Source organism: Ceratotherium simum, chromosome 27, assembly GCF_057802395.1.
Source record: "Ceratotherium simum simum isolate JZ-2026a chromosome 27, ASM5780239v1, whole genome shotgun sequence".
NCBI classification, from domain to species: Eukaryota; Metazoa; Chordata; class Mammalia; order Perissodactyla; family Rhinocerotidae; genus Ceratotherium; species Ceratotherium simum.
In genome coordinates, this window is record NC_141926.1 from 20,229,496 (window position 1) to 20,257,452 (window position 27,957).

The following is a 27,957-nucleotide window of genomic DNA, read 5'->3' on the forward strand; positions in this document are numbered from 1 at the left end:
CCTTCAGTCTCTTTATCAGGTGTGGGGAGCCCCAGTACAGTTGGCTGTAAGTTCTAATACCACATTTGTGTTGCAGTATTTCTTTTAAGTGAGTAGGCCCCCAGTGTGGCAGGTTGTTAGGCTCAGGGCCTTACAATTGCTGTAAACCTCTAGCCTATTAGGTCTCTTGTCAGCTCTCTGGGGATTGCAGCTGGGTGGGGCTGCCCTCAGGCACAGGAGCACCCAATTGTTTCAGGCTTTGGAAGGTGGGGCAAACCTCCTATGTGGGTCTTTGAGAAGCACAAGTCTTCTGCAGCTGACAAGCCCTGTTGCCCACAGGTCCACACACACAGTCAACACAGTCCTGCCCCGTGTGAGTGCCCTGACCTCCCCAAGCGGACCCAGTCTCTCCACGGCGGGAGCCCCACACACTCTGCCACCACCCCACACTCTCCACCTGCTCCTTGTGCACACCCTGCCCCGCTCAAGTCAGCTCAGTTGCCAGGCTGCAGAGCATCCAGTCACCAATCTATGCAGGCCCACACGTTGCCTGAGGGCTTGTTGTTGGGTGGGGCCAGTCTCTAGGGTGGGCTGCCTGCCCTGGCTGAGCTGGATTAAATTGGTGCTCTAGCGGGTGGAGCAGACCCTGGGCTAGCAGGTCTCAGGGAGAACTCCAATGGCGTCTGTGTCAGCACGCTCACACCAGGCCACAACAATGGCTGCCGCCAATGTCCCAGTCCCTGGAGAGGTCTCACCCCTCACCGTGATGCACTCAGGGCCTATTAGGTGAGTCTCTTTTCACCACAGCACTGTGCACCTTTCTTTCTGGTGATTTTAGGATGCTTTCTGGAACGGGTGAGTTTGTGCACGGGCCCTTTAAGAGCCAGTTTTAGTTTCTTTGTGAACCGGGTTTTCTGGGGGTGCTACCCAATGCTTTAGTAGCAGGCAAAGTCAGATATTATGCCGCTGGTGTCGATTGTGCTGGGTCCACAAAATGCCCCCAGCGGGGGCGCTCCCCGGCTCAGGGCCCCGCGCCTCCAGGGAGGGTGCGTACCTGTGAGCTGCTCCCGGCGGCCGTGACGCTGGCGGCTTGTGAAGGCGGCGTTTTTCCTCTCCAGAAGGGAGTCTCTGCCTCCTCCACCTCAGTTAGGATTGTCCGTTGTTGCAGGAGTTCCTCTTATCCAGTTTTCAGTTCTGTCTCAGGGGTAATTTTTCCACGAGTAGTTGTAAATTGGCTGTGTCCACGGGAGGAGGTGAGCTCAGAGTCTGCCTACGCCGCCATCTTGACTCCGCCTCTCTACTGAATTTTTAACTTGAGATATTGTACTTTTCAGTTATAGAATTTACTTTTGCCTTTTCATATAGTTTCCATTTATCCGCTCGTGTTCTGTATGTGTTCACTTATTATGAGCATATTTGTCTTTAAGTCTTTGAATATATTTATAATGAATACTACAAAGTTCTTGTCTGCTAATTATGAGGATATAGAGCAACTAAAACTCTCATGCACTACTGCTGGGAGTGGAAATTGGTACAAGTCCTTTGAAAAACTCATTGACAGCATCTATTCACATCAAACATACACATAATCCATGACCCAGCTATTTGACCCTTAAGTGTGCACTGAAAAGAAATGAAAGCATCTCTGACCAGAAGATGTGTACAAGAATATCTGTAATGGCATTATTTGTAATTATTCAAATCTGAAAAATTTCAGATATCCAATTCATCAATGTTAGAATGACTATGTAACATTAGAGTGACCAATATATTCATGCAATTTAATAATATTGCATGATAATACATCTATTAAATGAGCATACTGCTTCTATAAGCAAAATTTGGATGAATCTCACAAACATTATTTTCAGTAAAATGAGCCAGATACTGAAAAATATATACTGTATCATTCCATTCACACAAAATTGAAAAACAGACAAAACTAATTCACTCTGTTAGAATAAATTTAGAGGTGTTTTTTTTTTTTAATTGAAAGAGATTAGCATTTGAGAGAGGGCATGAATAAAACTTCTTTGTTTCCATTAATATTTTATTAATAATCTTGGAAATAGTTACACATGTATGTTTATTTTTTTAATCATCAGTTAACACACACTCAAACTTGTGCACTTTTCTGCATATCACTCATTTTAGTTTTAAAAAGGCAGACTTAAAAAAAGGATAGGCCACACCTTTCTTCTATTTCTCACCCTTTTGTGCTGCTGAAACGTGAATGCAATGGCTGGAATAGAGCAGCCATCCTGGACTATGTTGTGAAGTGCTGTTTCAAACAACAGATGGAGTATATGAAGATGCGTAAACAACCTAACACAGATTCTATTTTGTGAGAGAGAGATAAACTTTTCTCTTGTTAAAAATATATTTAACTACCAATGAATAGTTTTACCATCTAAAGCTAGTTGGTATTATTTTGTAAATAATTCATGACCTGATATAGTTTCTATCTTTTAAAAGAAAAGAAGTTGTTTTGTGTCCAGAGATTTGACGATGACATAAATTCTACAGAAGTCCAGAATGATACTTTATTTCGCTACAGAAAGATTTATTAATCCCATTTTTAAATTATTTTTCACTATTGCACATAAATAAGATCTCTAAATCCATACCTTTGAAATTAGGATTGGTTTTCCTAGGTATAATTTACATCCAGTTAACTCATGAGGTGTTTAGGACGTGTAATATTGGGAGATGCCACTCCCACTACCCTCCTTTCTTTTCCAGACCTTAATATCCTGACTATGGGATAGACAGAATCAAGTGGATTGAAACAATGATATTAAAATTTTATTTAAATGCCAAAAATATATAATTTTATGACAATTTTAATCTTAGGAAATGTGCTTCTAGAGTTTCAATAGCTTCTGCTAGATGCAGCGCCTGTTATGGATTAAAGGTTTGTGTCCCCTCAAAATTCATATGTTGAAGCCTGTGTAAGAAAAACTCACCCTTCCTCTTATGTCCTTCTCCTTTACTGCTCACAAAGAACACTCCAGAACCCTTCACTTCTGACACTTTTATTCACCAAATATGTGTGGTTTTTCCCATACCAAGCAATTCTTTGCGACCCTAGCCTGGTGTCCTACAATTTAACTCAAATCTTACACTATCAACCTGAAGATAGTATCAGATCCCATAGGTTAAGGTTTAGCCCTACAAGACTGCCTCCCCCACCCTACCACCACTTGAGATGCTAATTGCAAATCTAGGTTGTTACCTGTGTTTCTGACCCATCACTATAAGTCAGAGACTCCACAACCCTCTCCTCAGGTTCAAATTTATTAGAGTGGCTCACAGAACTCAGGCAAACAGTATACTCACTGTTTACCAGCTTATTATAAAAGGACATAACAAAGGATAAGATGAACATCCGGATGGAAGAGATGTACAGGGCAAGGTATGTGGGAAGGGGTGTGGAGCTTTCCTGATATCTCTGAGCACACCACTCTCCCAGCAACTCCAGGTGTTCACCAACCCAGAAGCTCTCCACACTCTGTAATTTTGGGATTTTTATGGAGGCTTCATCATGTAGGCATGATCAATCATAACTCCATTCCCAGCCCCTCTCCCTTCTGTGGGAGTGGGGGCGTGGAGCTGAACGTTCCAGGCTTCTAATCATGGCTTGGTCTTTCTGGTAAACAGCCCCCATCCAAGAGTCCACCAAGAGTCACCTTATTAGAGTGAAAGACACTACTGTCACTCAGGAATCTACAAGAGTGTCAGGAACTCTGTGCCAGGAACTGGAGACAGAGACCAATATATATATTTCCTATGGTCTCACAAAGCCCTAACCCTCAGTGTGATGGTATTTGGAGATGGGACCTGTGGGAGGTAATTAGATGAAGTGATGAGAGTGAGACCCTCATAGTGGGATTAGTACCCTTATAAGAACAGACACCAGAGAACTTGCGAGCTCCTCTCTTTCTCTTAGTCTCTCTTTCTTTCTCTGAGCTCACACAAAGAAGAGGTCATATGAGCACACAGTGAGATAGCAACTACCTACAAGCCAAGAGAAGAGGCCTCGAATGAAATCTACCTTACCGTCACCTTGATCTTGGACTTCCCAGCCTTCATAACTGTGAGAAATGTATTTCTTTTGTTTAAGCCTCACAGTCTGTGGTATTTTCTTATGGCAGCTTGAGCTGACAAAGAGAGTGCCTTTGCTTTAAGTAGCTTCTAATGAATGGAATGCTTTCCAACCTTTTCTCCGAGCGTGGTTTGCCTCATTTTTATATGTGATGTTGAATAAACTTTTTACTGATCTGAATAGAAATGTTTCTTTAAACCAAAGTAATAATTTACTCTTCTTTATAAAATGTGGTTAAAGATAGAAATCTAATAAGAGTTGAGAATGAAAGAAAAATAATCCCTTACATAGCTTCTTATGAATGTAAACTACTATTAATTCTTACCTCACTAAATACCACTGACCCCCAGGTGCTGGTTGAAGGTGGGGTGACCAGTGATTGTTGTTTCTCCACTCCTTAGGCTGAGAAAACATTGCTAGTAGGCACATTTCCCACTAGTATTTAGCTGCCATCCTTAGGAGCTTGCATTCCGTTACAAATTTCTGGGATTCACATGACACTAATTTTGAAAATCTTGGAGTTTTTTCCTCATGTTTTGTTCTTTTCACAACTAGGTGTTACTTTTACCTACATAATTAAGAGTCACAGACGGCAGGGAAGTCTTCTCTGTGGGAAGCACTCATTTCTCATTAAACCACTATTTCTAGTTAATGATTCTTTTTGCATCTCTAATCTTTTGACTCTGCTCTCCATAAGGAAAATAAAAAAAAAAAAAGAGAGAAAGAGAAAGGAAGGAAGGAAGGGAGAGAGGGAGGGAGGGAAGGAAGGAAGGAAGGAAGACAGGAAGAAAGGAAGGAAGGAAGGAAGAAAGGAAGGAAGGAAGAAAAAATATGTAGCCATAGCCACTGCTCCTTTCTTACCTGTTATTATGTCCTGCCAAAAAAAAAAAAAAATCCAACTTTCCAGCTTAGTTTTGTTTTCCTTTAATTCCACTATTATAGCCGTTCCTTTTAAGAAATGGCTGAGTGACGTTTAATCAATATATTTCATTAAACACTCTATTTATGAACCTTACCTGCTTAGGCTGTCTGAACATGGTTTCCCTTTGCAAAGTACTCACTGAGTGGCTCTAGATCCCCTCACCTGCTTTAATTCTTTGACTGTATTTTGACCAAAAAAACAACAGGGCCATTTAAATAAATTTTAGTGTATTACTAAAAGCTTTATATAACAGAAATATATTTAAAGATACTTAAATGCTGAGATATAGACTATAACAATAATTTAGGGCAATTACATTTTGAAAATGAACCATTTAAGGTATTAAAAAATATATACTACTGTCTAGCCAACTACACTGTATTTTCTTTATACCCACACCTCCTGACCAACTAGAAATCGTTGTTGCGACCTTGGCCTCCTTCAATTTTTTTATCAGAGGTATGTGATTCTCATAAAGAATCACAGCCATGTACAAATTCTAAATGCTCATCAAACGGGGGAAAGTGAATATTATTTAACTGCTTTTTCACATGTATATTATGAACTTCGTAACACTAGTCACATTGTAGATTCCTAGTAAATAATATTTCAGAGTTGAATAGCTCGTGTAATAAATTTCTAAATTTTATATTATCAAAACAATACAAATGTATTGTTCTTCAAGAATAATTTTAAATGATTTTATAGAAGTGATGGTCTGTAAACTTAAATTTTAGTTATAGACATGCAGATTTTTTGGGTGGAACTAATCTGTTTTTTAAAGTCATTTAAGTGTACTGCACTTATTTTAAGATGGTCTCCTTATTTTAAAATCTTGTTCTACATTGTGAACTTTAATTTCTGTCCACTTGAAAGGATTGGGAAGACATATTATCTATAATGATACAAAATGTTATCCTTATGAGAATATTGAAAACAAAACAATGGCTTTAGTTTCATTTTGAAGAAAATGATTTTATTAAATATTATAAATAATTTTTAGAATAAGGTATATTAATTTTCTATTGCTACATAACAAATGATTACAAATTTAGCAGATTCAAACAACAGAAATTTATTATCTCAAAGTTTCTGTGATTCAGAAACCCAGGCATGGGTTAGCTGGATTCTCTGCTCGGGGTGTTACAAGTCTTGTGGCCTGGAAGAAAGCACCCGCTCATGTTGTGAACTGCCTATGGGGGACACTTATGGCCAGACTCTCCCATTTATTCACAAGTTCCAGCACATTCACAGATAGGGTATTATACAAGGAATGTACACTAGGGAGCAGAAATCTTGGCTGCCATCTTGGAACTCTACCTCCCATATAAATTTTCTTTGTTCTTCATGAAGAATGTAATGATCAACTAAGCATCTCCTAATGAAAATGTGAGGGTTGACTTCTAAAATACTCTGCTAGTCAAATTCAACAATTTTAAAAATAAAGGTCCTGCTCATGAAAATGACAATAATGATGATGAAAATATCCATAACCTTTGAACTGACACAGTTTTCTACAGTAACATGATATTTATTTTTTTAAAGTGTCATAAGTAAAAATAAGTTATTAATTGAATAAGATCACTCATAACAAACATTACTAAGAATTACCATGATTATCACCCACACTTTTTACTAACCAAGCAGTATTTGCAAAAAAAATATTTATGTAGAGATGCTACTCTTTGTGTGAAGAAAAGGGTGTTACCCACCACTCTTTAGTTAATAATAATTAGATATATTTTAAACTATACAAAGTTCTTAGAACCTATGGGAAACAGAAGTGTCATGTCGTGTTTATACTTATGCATACATTGCTTAAAAATATGGAGAACAGAACCGAGGTGACTCAACAAATCTAAATGTTCCTCAGTCCTCAGACATCTGGCAAATCATCTGGGCAGATGTTCTGAATTGATGTTTTCAGACATCAACCCCTCTAAGGCGCCAATTTATTAGATCTGGGACAGAACCCAGTAATTTAAATGAGTAATTGCCAGAAATCAGTAATTTTAACAAGTACCCAAGGGGATTTTGATATCTATGATTCTTTTACCACAATTTGGGTAATACTGCCCTCAAGTCACAAGCCTTGAACCATTTTCTAGCTAAGCTTTTAATTTCTTGAAGGACTTGGAAAGTGTAGTTTACTTCTCAAGGCTGCCAAAACCTCTTGTTATTATATATATATGTATAAATATGTAGGTATATATATATATATATATATATATGTATAAAATTAGATTTTTAAAAGACAATGTTGTATTAAGTGATGAATCTAAAAAAATTGAATTTCATTGATTCTCAGATGCACACTAGTTAACATTTTTTATATTTGTGAAACAGGGATGTGCATCAGTTAGGGTTCAGTCAGGAAAAATGGTCAAGGTATTATGGGAATAGAGGATGTTTCCAGAAATCTTGTCCTTACATGAATGCAGGGGAAACTGAGGAAAAGAAGGTGATCACGGAGATGAGGGATATATAACAACCGACTATTAGTTCATTGATCTTGTTTTGGTTTTAATGACACATATTTTTGGAGATCAGCTGGAGCAAAGGAAGTTGACACTATCACCGATGTTTTATGGTCTTCTAAATAGATATATTCCATAGTAACACCTAATGTTATTTTGGCCTTTCAATTATATATCAACAGTGCATTCTGAAAGTTCCACAACAATGTCTAATTTTGTAATTTATATGATAAAAATAATCAAAACAGGTGGTTAAACTACAACCTTAGATTTGGATACTATGACCTCATTTTTTAAATCTCCCTTAACTTTTTTTTTTTGTGAGGAAGATGGGCCCTGAGCTAACATCTGCCAATCTTCCTCTTTTTGTTGAGGAGGACTGGCCCTGGGCTAACACCCGTGCCCATCTTCCTCTACTTTATATGGGACGCCACCACAACATGGCTTGACAAGCTGTGCGCCAGTGCGCACCCGGTATCCGAATCGGCGAACCCGTGGCCACCACAGCAGAGTGCGTGCACTTAACCGCTTGCTCCACCAGGCCGGGCCCCCCTGAAACAAATGTTCAGGGTAAAACCTTACAATTTGATGTTTAAATAGTCAATATTCTTAATTAAAAAAAAATAAAACGTCTATTTCACTAAAGAACACTTTTCCAAAGGAGTTTACTTGAAATTTTTATTTTTTCTAGTCTAGCCAGTGGACAGGAAAGTTAAAATAGCCAAAAGTTCAGCAATTTTTTAGTTTTCCACATACAATAGACAAGAAAGAGGAACAAAGGTGGTGTACGTTTTGTCTTGATCATTCAGATAGCAACAGAGTTGATTTTTAACTTGGAATAAAAATAATTTCTCGGAGTTGCTATTTTTTTGTTCCTCAATGAAGAGATAATATGCAAAGACAAGAAGAAGTGAACTATATATCAGAAAAAAAAATCTGCTGGAATCATATTAGATCACTATCAATTTTCCTTATTAAATCTTAGGATGTGGCTGTCACAAAAATGTTAGGGACGATAAAGTACAATGAGCCTTCAGCAATGTCTCATCAGAGTTAGATTCTAGAAGGGCCAAGAGACAAAGTTTCTAATCATGGTCCTGTCATTGTTCATGCCTTTGTTTTAATTTTTCTGTAGTAGTCCCAGAACAAGATCAACCAAAGATAGAATGATAGATAAGTAACTTCAGGCAATAATTATTCTTTGGAATTTCAGATATTTTTTGTTTCAAATGTATTAGGTTTGGTTAAATTTAATCTTGTTTACCTTTAGGCTATTGTGAGAATTAAATGAAACAACACCTGAGAAATTGTTCAGCAGCTATAAAATTCTTCCAGGAATATCACACACTTTTAAAGCCAGTTTTTATTTTCAAGAGCCACATTGTTTATAGTGGTTAAAAGAGCAGTACATAAAATTCCAGAAATCTTATTTAACACACAAGAGTAAAAAAATATATAAAACTCAACAAAATTCCCCTACCAGAGGTACATTATTCATTATTTGGGGAACATTCTTCTAGATATCTGTTATTGACAGAGAGGCACAGAGACATATCTCTAGTTTTATATATTTAACAAGATAGTAAAAGGAAATTTTAAGTGATATATCAAAATATGAAGGATGTTACATTCCAAAGAGAGATACCTGAATGCCCAGTGATGATTTCTCAGAGGAAACTAGAACTGGTTCCAATATCAAATCTCCTCACCCTCTTTCATAAAATAACTGGGTTGAAAAAGGGAGAGGGGATGTGTGAGATTTTTCTCCAGTGAAATCTTATGTTGAACACTTAGATACTAGACCCCCATTCTACTCCGGTACTGGGATTAGGGACACTAACTTGCAATCCTGAAGTAATGAGAAATGGTTTCAATGAGACCACTGAGGGAGCTTCATATCAAATTACAGCTATGTGACTATGTGAGCACATTGCTATGGCCCCGCTCAGTGCTTGGAAAGAGACCAAGTACATGAAATTGACAAGCAACTAAAAAGCTATTTTTAGGGTTTTTGTATATTTTCTGCCTTGACATATCATTTTTATAAATATCATTGTATATGCTTGTATGCTTATCATCTCATAACAACAAAGTTCAAAGTGGGGACTATTGAGCTAAAGTATTCATTGTATTTAGTCAAGTAGTATTTTTAAATGAATTAAAATTAAAGCTAATCACATAAAGAAAAAAGGCACTATTTTGAAAGAAACACTGTAAAAAACCACAATACATATATATTACATACTAAATATACATATTTTTACATGATTATAAATATGTATATGTAATTGAATATACATATGTATATATATTACATATATTCCTGTGATTATGAATGCATATATTTATGGAAATATTTAAATGCTGCTAATGTGGTTTCTAAAATAGTACTGTAGATAGTTATACGATGTACCAACGTAATGGTCTCCAAAGAGGAGAATTTGGTGCAGAAATCAATAGTTTGGAAGAATAAAATATTACAATTCCATATATATTTTTTGCCTAAGAGGAAAAACTGAAGCATTAAACTTTACTAATATTCAGCATAGGGACTGACACTGCCCCTCTCACTCAATCTGGATGTCAAGTGGTCACATGGCCTATATTTAGGGGGGTTTCCTGAGGAAAAATGGGAAAGCCACAGTGCCAGGGTCACACTCTCACATGTTAATTAGCTTCCTACATATTGCAATGAATTTCAGTTTCAGTACTACGGAATAGAATAGATGTGATTTTATTGTTTTAAATACAAGCTTTTATATAGGAGACTCTTTAAAATATAGTGTAAAAAGATGGAGGATGAGTATAAAAATATATTATATTACATAGAGGTTCACTAATTGTCCAATAGCAAAAATGTTTAAAGCTGTTAAACTTAAAAAAGTCACACAATTTTAAAAATGTATTAAAAAAAGGAAAACCCCAAGTGTTCCAATTTTGTGGCCATTTCTGTAATAAAAAAGGCCATCAGTATTTTGCTAAGTTACATATATTAAAACACATATATACATACCTGACATTTAGGCACACACACACATCGCACCTTCAAGGTCAGGTTGACATCTTAATAAGCTGGCACATAACTGCTTTTATTTATTTATTTTTTTTTTGTGAGGAAGATTGGCCCTGGGTTAACACCCGTGTCCATCTTCCTCTGCTTTATATGGGACGCCGCCACAGCATGGCTTGACAAGTGGTGCGTCTGTCCGCGCCTGGGATCCGAACCTGTGAACCCCGGGCTGCCAAAGCAGAGCGTGCACACTTAACCACTATACCACTGGGCCTGCTCCGTGACTGCTTTCTTTAAAGAAACTCATCATAAGGAAAAAGGCTTTAAACCAATGTGAACTTAATAAAATAATTGAAAACAAAACTGATGTTTGGAAATATTTTTCCAATTGTACCATTTAGTTGTCATGAATACAACAGTGAATTAGCTATAAAAATCTCATAACTTAAAATTTTTAATATTGAAAAAAACTTCCTAATGTGATAAAAATACTTTAAAAATAATTTGTGCTTTTATTTTCTTTTCTTTTTAAAATAGCATCCAGTTGACTTTAGAGAATACTGAAATTTAATTTCCTAACTTCAACAAAATCATTTATAGAGCTGGTAGCTAGAATCAGAAAATGAACTATGATTATTTAGTAAGCACAGACAAGGAGGGAGTTTTTCCTTTTGTATCTTTGCATATTTGTTTGCTTGTTTTTTTCCAGTTACGATGGTTAATAAAACAAAGTTATGAAATATTCTGAACTCAGAATCAGAACTTCAAATGACAGGATCATAAAGGAAAATAAAAAATTAATGAATTATTTCAAATAAAGGGTATAATTTTTTACATAAATAGTAAAAAAATTAATCTTTATCTTATTATTACTTTAAATCTAAATTTGGGGCATATTTTATAATATATAATAAAGAATTTATACATGTGCAATATTTATAAAAAATATACATACATTGGTTGTTAAATTAGTTTTAATTTTTCATTTATATAGATATATGGTCAAAATCATTTTGAAATGAATACACTCTCTGTCACCCTATGTTACACACATGAATTTGTTTAATAAACACTTCCAAATGCCCATTTAGAGGCATCGCAAAACCATTATTGACTTGGCCTAATGGACAGCGGTTCTGCAAGGAAGATCTAAGATAAATTAGCTATAGCTCTTATCCTAAGAAACTTTGTCTACTGCATTTTACTTATTTTTTAAAGACTATAGCCATTTATTAAATCAGGCAGTAAGAAGTATGAAGTTATAATTATAGATGTAGTTTATGTTAATTAATGATAATAGATATTAAAGTATGCTTAGATTTAGAAATATAAATTAAATGCATTTTTTGCTATGAAAAGTATACAAAAAATATATGTTATTTCCATATTCATTTTCACACAAATCAGGATTGTGGCTTCCATAAAACATAAAGTTTTATTTGATATTGTGAGTGTAGGGGAGGAAAAATTTCTCTTCTGCCTTTTTGTGGTCTACAGTTGGGTCTAAGAATTAAACTGACATAAGACAAATCATTAGGAAAAAATAATATAAGTTCTAATTATGTTTTTTTATGTGTATATGGGAGCCTTCACAGGAAAAATGAAGACCCGGTGAAGCAGTTAGAGTCGATGCTTACACACAAAGTTAGACAAAGAGTTGTAAACCGTGGAAATGTGACAAGGCAGAGGGGCGTGGGCTAGGGTAGTTAATCATGGAGACATGACTAGGAAGACAGGATTTGTTTAACAAGATCTGTTTGTACAGATTTCTCTCAGCCTCAATTCCCCAGCCCTGGTGATAAGAATGTTACTTTCCTCTGGTGTAGGGAGGACATCTTCCATATAGGGGTATCATCTCCTGCTTTGGGGAAGAAAAAGGAAAGAAGAGTGCCTTTGTTTCATCTGCTGTTTTCCAAATGCCTTTAACTCAAAATAATCAGTATGCCACAGCAGCATATTTTGGGATGGTATAGTCTAAACTCCTTCATGAGTTTTATTATATATGTAAGAATTGCTTGTATGTTTTAATTCAACTGATATTACCGGGAAAGAATCAAACCTCATTGGGACATGTAAAGCCTTTCTATATTACAGGTGATCTTACCTATATTTATCAGCTTTCTAAGTAGGGTTCAACAAATTTTATTTATAAAGATTCAGCTAGTAATATTTTAGCTTTCGTGTGCTGCAGCTTCAACTCTGCTATTGAAGTGCAAAAGCAGCCATGGACGAAGCATAGAGGAATAGACATGGCTGTATTCCAATAAATTCTTATTAATAAATTCAAGTAATGGGCTGTTTTGTGACACCATTCACCATGGATCTCTTACATTTCTGCAGGATCTTGTGAGCAAAATCTTCAGCAGCTAATTTTCTCCAGAATATCTTTTCTATGATATTGGTAAAACTGGAAGTCTTTGAAGAGAAAGGTAACGTCTCCCTCTGGAGAAGGTTTGATTATCTTCCAGGGTAATAAAGATAATGTCTCCCTCCGTAGAGATTGGGTAGGTTTTCTGGCAGCCTCCTTTATAAAATCACTGATTCCAAATATCAGTGTTCGTCTCTTGTAACGCACCTCACTGCATATGCTAGCAGCATCTGGCCCTCATCGTGTGGAAACTGGGGCTCGGTGAACCCACACAATGATGTTACTCCAGATACTGCTAGTGTTGTAAGAAACTCTTGTGTGGTCTGCCTGTGTCTATAAAACTGTGGCAAGCTAATTTGTTAGTATGGAAGTAGGGTAAACTCTCAGAACCTTCACTATTTTTGACGAGCCTAATTTGGTTTGAGGGTAATAGTTAACCGACCTACGTTTTGAGTAATTTTCTTGGCATCTTTTTGATTATGGGTTTTAATAGCTGGCTTTGCTTTCTTCCAGAATGAACTGCCTATGACTTTTTTTCCAAGTGGCTTTAATTCTTTAAATTATTGTTAGGATATCAAAAAGATTGTGTTGGCCACTTATCTAAACCTGTGTAGTTTGACTCAAGGGATTTTCAGGTGGAATGCAAGAATATTGTGAGTATGGAAAAAGCATTTACATATTGACATGCTTCGATAATTTCAATGATCACTTTCTTTACCCTAGCTATTTGCCAATATTAGTACCTTCTTTCTGTATCTGTCATTTATGAAGACCCGAAACTTAAAACTTATTTTTATTAATTCTGAAAATATTTAGATACTTAAGCCTACAAACAAGTGGAATCTGGAATTACTGATTGTACAACAATTTGAATTTCTAGGTACCAGCATCAGAATTGGGCTATCCCTTTCATTTTAACTCCTAATAGTCACACTTAACTTCACGCATCATTATATTTCTGATTTTTCTAACATTAAATCATTTTTACATTCCTAGAGTAAATCTTTCTCATCAGTATGGCTTGTCCTTTTAATATGCATACTTCAACCAAATTTGATAACATGTTATGTCAGGTGTTGGCATGTCTCTAATAAATTGAATTAATCTAGACATTTTAATATGATATTATTGTAAATTTTTGTCTTTGGGTTTAGTTTAGAAAAGTAAATGGGGCAGATTTATATCTTCTAATCCTAGGATCATTAAATACCTGAATACATGAATATTTTTCCTTTCTTATTAACTTTTAAATACTCACATAAGAATGTCTGGACCTGAATGGGTGTGGAGTGGAGCTATTCCTTTGACTTTTGTTTTATATGGATATATGTTTCTCTATTACATTTTTATTTTTCAGTAAAATTTAGATTTTCCACTTTATCTAAATAGATCAGCCAGTGTCCATAATTTGCGTTTTACAAATACACAGTAACTGTGCTTCATCATTGATTTTTTCAAAATTATCTTCATAGACTGGTACACTTTTTAAAAAGCATGTAATTTTAAACCATCTTTCTAAAAAATTGTATACCTATATTATTTCTTTAATTTTTTTCTTAAGCTATTTTAATAAGGAGATTAATATGATATTTTTTGAAAACTTTTTTTTAGTTGAAGAAGAGACTAATATGTCCTTTAACTTTGCTGTGTATTCTTGTCCCTTTCTCAGAATTTGCCACTGTCATGGCTTTGGTATATCTCTTTCTAGATTTTTTTTCTATACCCTTACATATATATAAATTTAAATATATTCTAGATATTTTCTGTTCAATATTTAGTGAGCATTTTTGTAATTGGGTGTCATATTCTCTTTTTTAAAAAACTAACTTATTGAGGTATGATTGACATATAAAAAGCTATATATATTTAATCTCTACAACTTGATGAGTTTGGAGATAAATATACATCCGTGAAACCACCCAGACAGTATATGCCATAAACATATCCATCACCTCCAAAAGTTTCCTCCAGTGAGCATCATATTCTTATTGGTTTTTAGAAATCTTTTATTCAGAATAAAAGAAAAATCTTTTAATCTAATAAAAAATCTTTTATTATGAATAAAAGATTTCTAATCTTTGAATCTTGAATATCTTATATATATATGAAGCAAGTTTTTCCTCCAGATGTCAATTCTCATAATTGTTGCTTATACTTTCTTTTGATAAAGTAGCTTAAAATTTTAAAGAAGTGAATTTTATCACCCTGTCATCCTTTTGTTTTCATTATATTTTTAAGAAATTTCTAAACCAAGGAAAAACTATATTTTTCTATAATTTTTTTTTTACTTAAAATTATTACAGTTGTATATATCTATGTAGCTAGCTATCTATTTTATACATCTTGACTTTAATAGCTTGCAATTTGTTGGATTTTTTAAAAATAGACTTTATTTATTTATTTAAATCTACATGCCACTTAATTTATATAAAGTCAGTTGCTGTTGTTTTTTTTAATTTTGGGTACACGTAATCAATTTGTGTATAGACTTCATCATGCTCACCACCAGTAGTCTAATTTTTATCTGTCACCATACGTATGTGCCCCTTTACCCCTTTCACCCATCCACAACCCCCTTCTCCTCTAGTGACCACTAATCTGTTCTCTTTTTACATGTATTTGTTTATCTTCCACATATGAGTGAAATAATGCAGTATTTGTCTTTCTCTGTCTCTCTTATTTCACTTAACATCATACCCTCAAGGTCCATCCATGTTGCTGCAAATGGTACAATTTTGTCTTTTTTTTTACGGCTGAGTAGTGTTCCATTGTATATATATACCACATCTTCCTTTTTTTTTTTTTTCCTGAGGAAGACTTGCCTGAGCTAACATCTGTTGTCAATCTTCCTCTTTTCTGTATGTGGGTAGCTGCCACAGCATAGCTGACCAGTGGTGTAGGCCCGCACCTGGGATCTGAACCCACAAACTCGAGCTGCCAAAGTGGAGCATGCCGAACTTAACCACTATGCCATGGGGCTGGCCCCCACATCTTCTTTATCCATTCATTCATAGAGGGGCACTTGGGTTGCTTCCACATCTCAGCTATTGTGAATAATGCTGCAATGAACACAGAGGTACATAAATCTCTTTGCATTGTTGATTTCAAGTTCTTTGGATAAATCCCCAGTGGTGGGATAGCTGGATTGTATGGTATTTCTATTGTTAATTTTTTGAGAAATCTCCATACTGTTTTCCATAGTGACTGCACCAGTTTGCATTCTCACCAGCAGTGTATGAGGGTTCTCTTTTCTCCACATTCTCTCTAACATTTATTATTATTATTTTTTGTGTGTGAGGAAGATCAGCCCTGAGCTAACATCCATGCTAATCCTCCTCTTTTTGCTGAGGAAGACCGGCTCTGAGCTAACATCTATTGCCAATCCTCCTCCTTTTTTTCCCCAAGGCCCAGCAGATAGTTGTATATCATAGGTGCACATCCTTCTAGTTGCTGTACGTGGGATGCGGCCTCAACACGGCCGGAGAAACGGTGCATTGGTGCGCACCCGGGATCCACACCTGGACCGCCCATAGCTGAGCGCGCGCACTTAACCGCTAAGCCACAGGGCCAGCCCCAACATTTATTATTTTTTATCTTGGTAATTTAGCCATTCTGACCGGTGATATCTGTAAGGTGATATCTCTTTGATTTGCATTTCCCTAATCATTACTGATGTTGAACATCTTTTCATGTGCCTGTTGGCCATCTGTACATCTTCTTTGGAAAAATGTCTGTTCATATCCTCTGCCCATTTATTGATTGAGTTGTTTGTTTTTTTGTTGAGTTGTTTGATTTCTTTATGTATTTTGGAGATTAACCTCTTGTCAAATGCGTGATTTGCAAATATTTTCTCCTGGTTAGTGGGTCGTCTTTTCATTTTCTTCCTGGTTTCCTTTGCGTTGCAGAAGCTCTTTAGTCTGATAGAGTCTCATTTGTTTATTTATTTTTTTGTTTCCTTTGCCCAAGTAAACATGTTATTCAAAAAGATCCTTCTAAGACCAATGTCAAAGAGTGTACTGCCTATATTTTCTTCTAGGCTTTTTATGGTTTCAGGTCTTACATTCAAGTCTTTAATCGATTTTGAGTTAATTTTTGTGTATGGTGCAAGATAATGGTCTACTTTCATTCTTTTGCACGTGGCTGTCCAGTTTTCCCAGCTCCATTTATTGAAGAGACTTTCCTTTCTCCATTGTATGTTCTTGGCTGCTTTGTTGAATATTAACTGTCCATAGATGTGTACTTTTATTTCTGGGCTTTCAATTCTTTTCTATTGATCTGTGTGTCTGTTTTTGTGCCAGTATCATGCTGTTTTGATTACTATAGCCTTGTAGTATATTTTGAAGTTAGGGATTGTGATGCCTCCAGCTTTGTTTCTTTTTTCTAAGGATTGCTTTAGCTATTCAGGGTCTTTTTTTGCCCCATATGAATTTTAGGATTCTTTGTTCTCTTTCCATGAAGAATGTCATTGGGATTCTGATAAGGATTGCATTGAATCTGCAGATTGCTTTAGGTAATGTGGACATTTTAACTATGTTTATTCTTCCAATCCATGAGCATGGAATATCTTTTCATTTCTTTATGTCTTTTTCAATTTCTTTCACTAATGTCTTATAGTTTTCAGTGTACAGGTCTTTCACCTCTTTGATTAAGTTTACTCCTAGATATTTTATTCTTTTTGTTTCGATTATAAATGAGATTGTATTCTTGACTTCTCTTTCTGCTAGTTCATTGCTAGTGTATAGAAATGCAACTGACTTTTGTAAGTTGATTTTGTACCCTGCAACTTTGCTGTAGTTGTTGATTAATTCTAATAGTTTTCTGATAGATTCTTTAGGGTTTTCTATATATAGAATCATCACATCTGCAAACAGCAAGAATTTAATTTCTTCCTTTCCAATTTGAATTCCTTTTATTTCTTTTTCTTGTCTAATTGCTCTGGCCAAAATCTCCAGTACTATGTTGAATAGGTGTGCTGAGAGTGGGCACCCTTGTCTTGTTCCTGTTCTCAGAGGGATGGTTTTCAGTTTTTCACTGTTGAATATGATGTTGGCTGTGGGTTTGTCTTATATGGACTTTGTTATGTTGAAGTACTTTCCTTCTGTCCTCATTTTATTGAGAGTTTTTATCCTAAATGGATGTTAGACCTTGTCAAATGCTTTCTCTGCATCTATTGAGATTATCATGTGATTTTTATTCCTCCTTTTGTTAATGTGGTGTATCCCATTGATTGATTTGTAGATGTTGAAATATCCTTGCATCCCTGGAATAAATCCCACTTGATCATGGTGTATGATCCTTTTAACGTATTGCTGTGTTTGATTTGCCAATATTTTATTGAGGATTTTTGCATCTATGTTCATCAGCAATATTGGCCTGTAATTTTTATTCTTTGTGTTGTCCTTGTTTGGTTTGGTATCAGGGTAATGTTGGCATCATAGAATGAGTTAGGAAGAATTCTCTCTTCTTCAATTTTTTGGAATAGTTTGAGAAGGATAGGTATTAAATCTTCTTTGAATGTTTGGTAGAATTCTCCAGAGAAGATATCTTGTCCTGGACTTTTGTTTTTTCAGAGATTTAAGATTACTTTTTCAGTCTCTTTACTTGTGATTGGTCTATTCAGATTCTCTTTGTCTTCTTGATTCAGTTTTGGTAGGCTGTATGAATCTAGGAATTTCTCCATTCCTTCTAGGTTATCCAATTTGTGGACATGTAGTTTTTTAAAATATTCTCTTATAATCCTTTATATTTCTCAAGTGCACATGGATAATTCTCAAAGATAGATCATATATTGGGAAACAAGGGAAGCCTCAATAAGTTTAAGAAGATTGAAATCATCTCAAGCATCTTTTCTGACCACAGTGCCATGAAACTAGAAATCAACTACAAGTAAAAAACTGGGAAAGTCACAAATATGTGGAGACTAACCAACATACTACTGAACAATCATTAGATCAATGAAGAAATCAAAGGAGAAATAAAAAAAATACCTGGAGAAAAATGAAAATGACAATACAACATACCAACTCTTAAGAGATGCCGTAAAAGCGGTTATAAGAGGGAAATTCATAGCAGTATAGGCCCAACTTAACAAACAAGAAAAGTCTCACATAAGTAATCTTAAACTGCTCCTAACAGAACTAGAAAAAGAAGAATGAAGAAAGCCCAAAGTCAGCGGAAATACGGAAATAATAAAAATTAGAGCAGAAATAAATGAAATAGAGACTGAAAAAAAGTAGAAAGGATCAATGAAATTAAGAGCTGGTTCTTTGAGAAGATAAACAAAATTGACAAACCCTTAGCCAGACTCACCAAGAAAAAAAGAGAGAAGGCTCAAATAAAAAGAATTAGAAATGAAAGAGGAGAAATTACAATGGATACCTCATAAATACAAAAGATTACAAGAGAATACTATAAAAAGCAATTTATTGGATTTTTAAGAAACTCTTTATTATGGAAAATTTCAGCCAGATACACAAACAGACAAAAGAGTATGATGACACTTTTGCCCATCATTCAGCCTCAGTTATTGTCAACTCACCTTCCTTATTTCATATTTTACCCCCAAGAACTTACCTTCTCTCATTCTATTCACTTATTTATTTTTATTCCTTTTTTTATTGACAAAATTTTCATTGAATAATATTTACTGTTTTTGGTGTACAGATCTCTCATGTAGTGAGGCATCATAGCATTTTGGTTACAAGCAGGCACTTCATCATGATTCTCCTTCTCTGTCATTACTTGTTTTATAAATGTGAGTTCCGTCACTTAAAATCTCTGTGAGCTCATGAAAAGAGTTGTATAGGGATTAAATATGATAGAACATATAAAGGATTTGCATTGACATGCAAAGACATGCAAAGCCTTTGCATTGTCTTCAACAAGGAGTGGTGGTGATGTAGAGGAAGAGCTTCATATCAATGTCTGATGGACAAGGTCACATGGACGAGGCTTGAGCCATAGCTGATCTGAGTCTTGGTGGAACTCGTTTTGATCTTCCTGGAAGGAGAGCATATGAGGTTTATGAGAAGCTGCTGTGAGGCCATTTTCTTGCCTGCTTCACTATCGAGCAAGGAGACTGCCCTGAGAAAGATTTTCATTGCTTCCCGGTTTCTGATGAAGTATGAGGATTTCTGCCATTCCCCCTCAAGGTACAGATACAGGCTACAAAACCACTTGGTTACAATCTAGAATGGGCACTTCAGCAAAACTGCATCCTATCACTCATGTTGAATTTATTTCACCCCTTTTTTTTCAATGTTATTCTGGACAAGGGCCGGGGTGGGCCAGCAACTTTGGGTATTCTTTCTTTCACTGTCTATGTCAGTAATACAGTGTCTGATCTTAAAAAGACTCCTTATTTCTTTATTGGTGTATCTGTCAGATCTTGGCCTTGTCTTGTGTGCTTGACAAAGGAGTGTTAGCTCTTAACAGAAACACACCGCTTCTGCAGGTTCAGAGGGTTGGGGGGAATCTAAGGATCCAATATTTTCAGGGGCATCAACCCAGATGTCCCACTCCCAAACTAGATTCAGACATTGTAATAGCAGAACTGCCTTGAATGACAGTTTAGCTTGCTTGGCTATACTGATAATAAACACTGGGCCTCTCATCTGTTTTTTCTGTTTCCTGCTACAGGAGGTGATAGATTCATTTTAGGCTACTTCTAGCTTTCATACTTGGCATTCAGTTGCGTGTTAATTATGTTTTAAAGCAGCGAATCAGAATAATTGGGCGAGCCTTTCTCAAAAATAAATCATAGGCCCCGTGTTCACAGTTTTTTATTCAGCATGTCTGGAGTGAAGCTTGATTATGGGCATTTCTAACAATGTCCTTGATCCATACTCTGAGACTCACTGTTCCAGAGCAGTCCCTGGAGGTTAGCAATAGTCATCCGATTCATCGTCTTCATAATTACTGCCTCCTCCCCACCCAAATCTCTCAAAGACCTGATATTTCCCCCGACTGGTGCATTTATTTCCACAAAAACCAAGTCAAATCACCACCTGAACAATGGGGAAGCCAGCATTTGCCAGAGGCAACTTGTGCTCCATCTACCAGCCATGATGGAGTTCTTATTGCCAGCCAGGCACCACATGATCCAGATCTAAAAATTCATCATATCGCCTGGTTTCTTAGACCACTCTTGGTACTCAGTGTTGTAGGTTGAATTCTCTAGGGAGAAGACACTGAGATGATGGTTAGTGTGCAGGATATTTATTAGGTAGTGCCTTTGAGATTTGAACATGTGGAAGGGTGGGGAAAGAAAGGATTGGGCAGAAGGAGAAGTCAAGCTTTCACGAAGACCCCCTAACAGCCTTGGCAAAGTGCACTGGGAACTCTGGAGTTAAAACTGCTGTCATAGTTGTGCAACATTGGTCCAAGATAATCAAGCCTTTATATGACTGCCGGTAATTGGATGTGGGCCACCCTATGAAAGGCATGACTTTTAACAAATTGGTTTTCTGCAGCTGAGGCAGCTGACAGCTGAAGGCTGCCTACGGCACTTCCAAAAACTGAGGCAAAAGTCCTTTTCTGAGGGGCATACTGCCATGTCCAGCTGACTCAAAATAATTGGTGGCTATTAGATGTTCTTTAAAAGAGTATGTGCATATCTAGACAGACGTATTCCCAGCTGTTTATTGATTAGGATGCCATTACAAGTTAAATGATTTTTTAATTAACTTTTTCTAATAGGCTATTTCTGATACATAGTAAGGCAACTGTTTTCTTGTAAATTAATCTTTTATTTGGACATTTTGATAAACTCTCTATTAGTTCTATTTTTTTTTTATTATTTGGGAGTTTTCTTGCTTGTAAATCTTATTGTCTGAAAATAATGAGGATTTGTTTTTCTCTTCCAATATGCATGCTTATAATTTATTGCCTTTATGTATTGTTGACTCAGATCTGGTAAAAGATAAAGAGTTGATGAGACATAATGGGCTCTGATGCTCGTCTCTGTCTTTAAATAGGAACGCTTAGCACGTTTCAAACTAATTATCATGTTTAGTGTAGGATTTTATTGATATATCTTTCCAAGAATATGAAGATAAAGAAGTTTTCTTCTATTCCTAATTCACAAGTAATTTTGTCATGAACATGCATCAAATTTCATTTATTTATTTAGCCTCTATTGACTCATGTAGACGTTCCTCTTGAAGCTATTAATATATTGAACAGATAATAGATTTTCACCATTTTTCTTTGAAAAACCCCACTGACGTATTATTCTTTTTAGTACAATGCTGAATTCTATTTGCTAATATTCTATTAAGAAAGTGATATTCCCCATTTTGCATTTTTTGGGCTGGCCTTTTTGGATTTTGATATCTGAGTTATATTAGCCTCATTTACTACATTGTGAAGGTCCACATATTTTTCTCTTTTTCTTTATTTGGTAAGGAAGATTAGCCCTGAGCTAACATCTGTTGCCAATCCTCCTCTTTTTGATGAGGAAGATTGGTCCTGGGCTAACAGCCATGCCCATCTTCCTCTACTTTATATGTGGGACGCTTGCCACAGCATGGCTTGATAAATGGTACGTATGTCCACGCCCAGGATTTGAACCTGTGAACCCCAGGCCGCCAAAGCAGAGAGCACAAACTTAACCACTACGCCACCAGGTCAGCCCTGAAGCTCCACGTATTTTTATATGATCATGTCTTGAAAACAACACTATACTGCAATAAGATATTTAAAAAGAGCTATTTTAGTTTCAGTTTTGCCTGAGGATCCAAGGTATTAAATAATGCATTCCAAAAGATAGATCTTGTAAGAGCAGATGTTAACTATAGCCTGTAAAATAGAGTACAACAATCCCTTGGATGTTTGTAGTTTCTTAGCTCATATTTTATACAATTGCACACAATGTATTTTGCCTGTAATGAAACCTGGAACAATTACAAAAATATTAAAATATTCAAGGTTTAAATTCACCTTTTTGAAATTTAAGGGTCCTATATAAAATTACAAGAAATCATAAAATTTACATTCTTTAGTAAAAAAGCAGTTCTATATTAACTGATGTTATCAAAAGAGAAACCTCAAACACTTGGTTGGAATGAAATTTCATTTATTTTAAACTGGACACAAATACTCCCAGTCATTAAACAAGAGATACGAAAGCATGTGCTTTTTTCAAATTGAATTTGCAATTGTCCATAGAATTAATACTCATTTTCACATCTCAGGGAGTATTGCTGCTTTTATTACAGAGTGCTTTGCCTTTGACTAAAGAATAGAGAAAAATAAAGCTGATCACAATTAGCCACAATTCCCTTCCCCATACACTTTAAGATAATTGCAACTTGAAACCACATTACATTAATCGAAAACTCTAATGGAAATGTTAGGAACATTGGTGTGTTATTAAAAAAAGCACTTTGCATTACAGTATGCTATTGTATGGTTTGGCATCACAGGGAAGTGTTTCCAGAGGTAGTTCCACTTGTGCTTCAAATTGGCACCAGTCTTTACTTATTTCAAAAGTTAAGATTATTATGTTTCTTTATGTAAAATTGAGTCTGTACGTCCTTCTGATAGACCAGCTGTAGAAGGAGTATAGAAAAATAGGTGGATCGTGACTTACTCTTTTGGCCTTTTTCAGAGAAATTCGAACCCACACAAATACACATGGAATTAGATGAAGTGGACAGTGAGAGACTGTAGAACAAGGTCTTATTCTCCTGGGGCCTGGGAGAGTCAATATAGTACATCTTGGGATGGACAACTCACTTGTTTTTGACAGTCTGACTTATTCCTATTTTTTGACAGTCACACTAATCTGAAAAAATATAGTGTGCATTTTATGGTATTTGAATGGAAGAGGTAATTCTAAACATTGGATGATGTGTTTTTTATTTATTTATATATATAACACTTCTAGCTCCCAGATAAATATTTATATCAGCAATCAACATTGAATTTTTTTAATGTAGATTTGCTGCATTCCTCCTTGAGTATTTATGGACATATTTAATTCCGGACAAAATGTTAGCAACAGGATATCTGATACCAAATGTACGAGAGTTTCTGGAGAAAAAAACGGTTCTGTAATTTTTTGGTTTTTGTGTGTTCATTTACCATTTGGTTTTGTCTCCTGCAGAATCTGATGTCTCCTGAAGAGAGTCAAGTGGTCAAACACAATGTTCCATGGTATGACAAGCAACCCAACAGATCCTAGAACAGAGATTTAGATGTGACAGCTGTTTGTGAGCTTTGTTATATGAGTCGATTTTTAAGTTAAACTTGATTATACAAATCATTTTTTGTCCAAAAATTATCATTTCATTCAATGTTGATTTGGGTAGCTAATTATGGCAATTTTACTGTATACTTTCTGCCTAAACTGAATATGGACAATTCATCTGCTGAATGTGAATCTAATATCTTGAGATAACAATATCAGAACATAAGTTTTTCTTGGTGCTGAAAACACTTTTTTCACTTCAATATTCAGATTACAGGAGCCCTTTTTATTTCCCTAGGAGGCAGAATACAATTTAGATTTATTATTAAAGTCTTTTCTCTTGTTGTTCTTCTAATAGTACCTCCTCCAAAAAGCATTCTTTGATATTTTTATGTACATCTTGTACATAACAGCTTGAAGAGTCTTTTATTAATATAATACCAACTCCCACTAAACCAAGCACCCCAAGGGCAGAGTCTGGGTCTTATTCCCCTATATCCAGAGTGTCTCATTCCTTGAGAGTGGCTGGTACATTCAACCAACTCACGGTTTGCTAATGAATGACTTATGTTTTACTTTCATTTGGGCACTTTTTAAATGTTATATTGGCTAAAATATAACTATATTACTACTATATTACTGATAGCACATCCTCCATAACTATTTTTGATTTAAAGATAAAACAGCAAAACTCTAAGTATAACACATTTTCAGGGAGGGAAACCCATTGGATGCTTCTGAGAATGGTCTACTCACTGATAAATGAACATTCATTGGAAGACAGTGACACATTTTAGGCCAAGCCAACATACTGAAAATGACAAACAGTAAGTTAGAAGTAACATTTTTTATGTCATTAAGATAATATATTAAAGAGCTCTGGGATTGCTCTACCTAGAAATCTCTTAATAAGTGAGATAGTAAATAATTTGTTTTTTAGGTCACTTTGATTTGGGGTTTTGTTTCTTGTGCCCGAAGCCTCAAAAATGATAAATTTGTTTAACGTTTTATATAGGAACTTTTTATCAACTTACATTTGAATACTAATGTCTTTAATTCTATGAAGGGCTATAAAGGCTATGTTTAAATAATAATTTGTAATTGTCTTACTCGTAATGTGGTGACGCAAGCTTTAAAGAGTCAAGCAGTAAAAATGATGTCAAGAACTCCTTCTTAAGAAAATACTATGTGGAAAAAAAGAAAAAGCACCATGAATTTGCTAAATTTTATTACCTAGTCAAGAGAAGATAAAATTAGCAGGAATGTTTCTCTCTGTATTGTTTCTGCTAGTCTGTAAGTACAGCCCTACTCTACACACACACACCAGAGCTGATAACTATGAATCATGAGAAGGTTGCTTATAGAGAGTGACATCAACAAGACGGAGGAATAAGAGGTTCTCCACTTGTATCCTCCAACAGCAACAGTAATATGGCAGCCATCCATTGATGAGAGTAACTTTGTGGGTGCTTTGGGATCCAGGTAGGGGACTGTGAAATTTTGGTGGAGTTCAAGACTGAGAAGAGCCATTTTCAGAAGCTAGGTCTGCACTCAGCTGGTTGACTTGCTGACTATGGTCCCAGCTACAGACCTGGAAATAGCTTTGCATCTCTGAAGACTCAGCTATAGCCCTGTTTGGCCTTGGACCTGTCACCAACGCCATATCCCAGGAGACCTGGAAGGAGTCATACCCCCTCATGCCTTGAGTAATAGGCACACAAACCTTGGTCTTGGCTGTGGACCCTGAAGTAGGAGACTTCAATAACACACTTTCAACCTTGGATAGATCATCCAGAAGGAAAATCAATAAGAAAACAGCAGACTTGAATAACATTTTAGACCAAATGGACTTAACAGACATATAAAAACATTCTATCCAACAGCACCACAATACAACACAATCTTGAGAAAGAAAAACAAAGTTGGAGGCATCACACTTCATGATTTCAAACTATATTGCAAAGCTATATTAATTAAACAGCATGGTTCCTGGCATCAAAAACAGACACATTAACCAGGAATATAATCAAGAGCCCAGAAATAAGCCCAAGCATAGATAATCAACTAATATTTGACAAGGGAGCCAAGAATACTCAGTGTTGGAAAGATAGTCTCTTCATTAAATGGTCTCGGGAAAACTAGAAATTCACGTGCAAAAGAATGATATTGGACCCCTATCTTATACCACTTAAAAAACATACTCAAAATGAATTAAAGACTTAAATGCTAGAGTTGAAACCATAAAATTGCTAGAAGAAAACATAAAGAAGAAGTTCTTTGACATTGATCTTGGCAGTGATATTTTGGCTATGACACCAAAAGCAAAGACAACAAATGGAAAAATCAACAGTAGGAGTAAATCAAATTAAAAAGCTTCCACATAGCAAAAGAATCCCTCAACAAAATGAAAGGGCAACCTACAGAATGGGAGAAAATATTTGCAAACTATATATCTTATGAGGGGTTAATATTCAAAATGTATAAGGAACTGATACAACTCAATAGCAAAAAACAAATAACCTGATTAAAAGTGGGCAAAGGACTGAAATAGACATTTTTCCAAACAAGGCATACAGTTGGCCAACAGGTACATGAAAAGGTGCTCAACATCACTTATCATCAGGGAAATGCAAATCAAAACCACAACAAGGTACCCCACATAACTGTCAAAGTGGCTATTATCAAAAAGACAAGAGATAACAAGAGTTGAGAAGGCTGTTTAGTAAAGGCAATCCTTCTGTGTTGTTGGTGGGAATGTAAATTGGTACAACCACTATGGAAAACAATATGGAGCTTCCTCAAAATTTAGAAATGGAACTACCGTTTGATCCAGCAATCCCACTTCTGAGTATATATCTGAAGGAAATGAAATCACTTTCTCAAGAGATAATCGGCACCTCTCCATGTTCATTGCAGCATTATACACAATAGCCAAGACATGGAAACTCAAGTGTCCATCACCAGATGAATGGAGAAAGAAAATGTGATAGATATAATACAATATATTACCCAGTCATAAAAAAGAAGGAAATCCTGCCATTTGTAACAACGTGAATAGGCATTATGCTAAGTGAAACATGTCAGACAGAAAGACAATTACTGTATGATCTCATTTATATGTGGAATCTAAAATGTCAAACTCACAGAAACAGAGAGAAGATTGGTGGTTGCCAGGGACTGGGTGGTAGGGGAAATTGGGAGATGTTGGTCAAAGGATACAAACTTCCAGTTATAAGAAAAGTTCTTGGGATCTAATACACAGCCTGATGAATGTAGTTGATAACGCTGTATCATATGTTTGAAATTTGCTGAGAGAGTAGATCTTAAGCATTCTCACTACACAAAAAAGTAACTATGTAAGGTGATAGATGTATTAACTAACTTTACTGTGGTAACTATTTCACAATAGATGCATATACCAAATCATCATATTGTACACCATAAACTTACACAATGTTGTCAATTATATCTCATTAAAGCTGGAAAAATACATTAAAAAAGAAGGTCACATATGAAGGAAAAGAAAAACGATATCTTAGGAATTTTTTTCCCCAAATTAATTTCACCACTGATATTTTTGGAGCAAAGGGCCTCATGAAAACCAGAAGTTTCTCTTACAAAAAGCCACAAAGAAGGAGTCATGGATGGAGTAATAGATAAAGATAACAAAACATAGCAAACAAGACACAAGCTACTATCCTCATGAAGAATAAGAGATCTGCAACTATGAGGCTTTAAAAGCAGGGAACATGTATATGTGTGAAGCAGCCAATTATCAACAGAGGAAGTGGATACAAGAATATGGAGACTGGAGGTGAGTACAATCGCATCACATGTCATATCAACCATATCTGGTACTGAAAGAAAACCAATCCCTCCTTTTGTCCTATCAACATCTCAGTGAA

The 27,957-nt window shown here is 35.7% G+C and overlaps 1 long non-coding RNA gene across 1 annotated transcript in view; it reads left to right on the top strand.

Moving 5' to 3' along the window:
• The first annotated feature begins 621 nt into the window (after positions 1-621).
• The window catches only part of LOC147913444 (uncharacterized), a 40,808-nt gene continuing 13,472 nt past the window's right edge, over positions 622-27,957 (top strand). Inside the window, exons 1-2 of the long non-coding RNA XR_015548670.1 lie at positions 622-765; positions 23,969-24,018. This is a non-coding gene — a long non-coding RNA (uncharacterized LOC147913444). The remainder of the gene's footprint in view (positions 766-23,968; positions 24,019-27,957) is intronic.